We start from the raw sequence: 3,231 nt of genomic DNA, 5'->3' as shown, positions 1-3,231 counted from the left end.
CGCTTTGTTATCTTCTTTGTATAAACTGCTTTCAACATTAATGGAAGATTTCCCAATTTCAGTTTGGAATTGGGGGCAGACGTAGTCGTAGCGAGGACGATCGACGAACTGCCTAAACAAATATCGTGTTCTTGTCGCTTTTATCTTTTCATTTACGATCGCTGTTAAAATTGTGAATTAAGAACTTGTATAAACATCACAATTCATCACAAATTGAATCACCATCAATTTGATCATTATCACCAAGTGTTTGTGTTTTTGCTTCATTCATTATTACTGCATTGCAAATCAAAGTTTATCAAATCAGAAGTTAATCGATTTTCTATAGTGAAACATATTGATTCGATAACATATCATTTCATCGTTAATCTCAATTATCTTGTGGTTTTGTCACATATACGACCCTTGCAATAACGGTCCGGAATAGACGCAAGTCGATTCAGAATCGCTTTCGCCTTAGTTCGAAATAATTCCGATAAACTCTGTGAGATCTATTCACCCCCCTCTAGATCCTTAGGCCAGCGTCTAACAAATTAGATCCGGGAAAGTTGGAGATTTCGTTCATTTGTCTGTACCTGTATGCAATGTCATGATGTATGTGTTATGTAATGATTCCCTCAAAATAAATGAGAAGTTTTGTATGTTATGCGTGAGTTCGGTATGTATGCGATGTATGAATATGTTTATGATTTATGGCGTATGCATATGATTTATGTTGTCTTGATTGAGAAACTAAATCTCCATGTCCTTGTAATTTTGTTGTCTGATCTTGTCTTAAAGATGCTCAGTTGGGGATTTATGATTTTGCTTGGGGATGATCGGTAACTTGACGTACCCTGACTGGGGATAAGAGATATTGATAAACCATGTTGGAGAAGAGCAAAGTGTCGGGGGACCGGCCGTGTTGACGATGTAAACTCTGTCGGGGAACTATGTCTTTTGTTGAGAGTATTGAAGATATCTTCTTAATGAGTACTCTGTGGGGATTCCTTCAGATCATTGGCTTTGAAGGAGGATTTTTGGATTACTTTAGACATTGTCTCTTCGCCTTTCCTATCTAACGAACTAATAGATATTTTTACGAAAGAAAAGATAAATGATAATCATGTTCATATGCATATGTTCATTCAAAATTATCATTGGACGTTTGCGTATTCGGAAAAGAAAAGGAAAACTTGAAATAGAGAAGATAACTTGTATTAAGAAAAGCCATGAATAGGCAAAATAAAGGACATATTGTGTGTTTTTGAAAAAAGTACAGAATAAAAGAAAAATAACTATGTGGAAACAATCCTATTGAGTTTCAATTCTGCTATTGCTATTATGTCTTCGAGCATCTCATCCCGTGCTTGTTGGAGAAAGATGATTGAATCGTTCTGGGCCCTTCGAACTTGACATTGTAAGTATAACTGACTAATGAATAACGTGAACGAGACATAGTCGTACGCTTAATCCTTAACTTTTGCCTAAGCCGCCTTTTCAGGTTTTCGACCTACCAAGATACCCTTTTTTGCCCAAGTCGCCCTTTCGGGTTTTCAACTTGATGGGTGTACATTTTTTATATATATCCCTAATTTTTGCCCAAACCCTTTCTGGTTTGCCGGGATGCCCTTACTTTTGCCTAGGTACGTCGACCTAGCGGGTCGTATTTATGCGTAGTATTTTTTGACTATGTCTGCATTCACAGGCTGTGGAAAGTCTTCTCTGTCCATAGTAGTGAGTATCATGGCTCCTCCAGAGAAAATCTTCTTGATTACAAATGGTCCCTCATAGGTGGGAGTCCACTTTCCCCTAGGATCACCTTGTGGTAGAATAATCCTCTTTATGACCAAGTCACCAGCCTGATAAACTCGTTGTTTGACTCTTTTGTTGAATGCCTTGATCATACGCTTCCGATACAATTGTCCATGACAAACAGCCGCAAGCCTCTTTTCGTCAATCAGATTTATCTGGTCTAGTCGAGTCTGAATCCATTCGTCTTCATCTAGCTCTTCCTCTTTCATGATCCTTAAGGATGGAATCTGAACTTCGATCGGTAGCACAACTTCCATGCCATAGACTAATGAGAACGGGGTTGCCCCAGTCGATGTACGTGCGGAAGTACGGTAACCGTGAAGAGAAAACGATAACATCTCGTGCCAATCCTTATAAGTCACAGTCATTTTCTGTACAATCTTATTTATGTTCTTGTTGGCGGCTTCCACAGCGCCATTCATCTTTGATCTATATGGAGAAGAGTTTTGATGCTTGATGTTGAACTGTGTGCAGAGCTCAGTAATCATTTTGTTGTTCAAATTGGTACCATTATCTGTGATAATCCTTTCGGGAATGCCATACCGACAAATAAGATTGTGCTTTATGAAACGAGCCACCACATTCTTGGTAACAGAGGCGAATGAAGCAGCCTCTACCCATTTGGTGAAGTAATCGATGGCCACTAGGATGAAGCAGTGTCCATTGGAAGCGGTCGGTTTGATCTCTCCGATCATATCAATGCCCCACATTGCAAAAGGCCAAGGGGCAGTCAGAACATTTAGGGGAACAGGAGGTACGTGTACTTTGTCGGCGTATATCTGGCATTTGTGGCATGTTCTAGAATGTTGGTGACAGTCAGTTTCCATAGTGGACCAGTAGTAACCCGCTCTTAGAATCTTTTTAGCCATAGTATGTCCACTAGAATGGGTTCCAAAGGTACCATCGTGCATGTCTTTCATGATCTCTTCAGCTTCCTTCTTGTTCACACAACGAAGCAGGGTTGAATCATGATTGCGCTTGTATAAGGTTCCATTGCTCAGAAAGAACTTGGATGCGAACCTTCTTAAGAATTTCTTGTCATTGATGGATGCCCCTTCAGGATACTTTTGAGTCTCGAGGTATCTTTTTACCTCGTAAAACCATGGTTTTTCTTCAACCTCGTCAGTAACTATCTCGTAACAGTATGCTGGTTCGTCATATCTTTCAATAATAACTATAGGGGCCTCGTTGTCCCATCTGACCTTGAACATGGATGACATAGTAGCTAACGCGTCTGCCAGTTGATTCTCCTCTCGGGGAATGTGTTCAAAATTAATCTCTTCGAAGTGTGGAATTAAAGATAGTACCAAATCTTTATAAGGCATGAGATTAGGATGCTTCGTGTCCCATTCTCCTTTGATCTGACTGATTACTAGGGCTGAATCCCCATATACTTCCAAGAACTTGATTCTTAAGTCGATAGCAGCTCTGAGTCCC

This window comes from Vicia villosa, unplaced genomic scaffold (assembly GCF_029867415.1).
Source record: "Vicia villosa cultivar HV-30 ecotype Madison, WI unplaced genomic scaffold, Vvil1.0 ctg.001840F_1_1, whole genome shotgun sequence".
Lineage (NCBI taxonomy): Eukaryota > Viridiplantae > Streptophyta > Magnoliopsida > Fabales > Fabaceae > Vicia > Vicia villosa.
The sequence above is the reverse complement of the archived record's forward strand: the minus strand, read 5'-3'. Positions refer to the sequence as shown.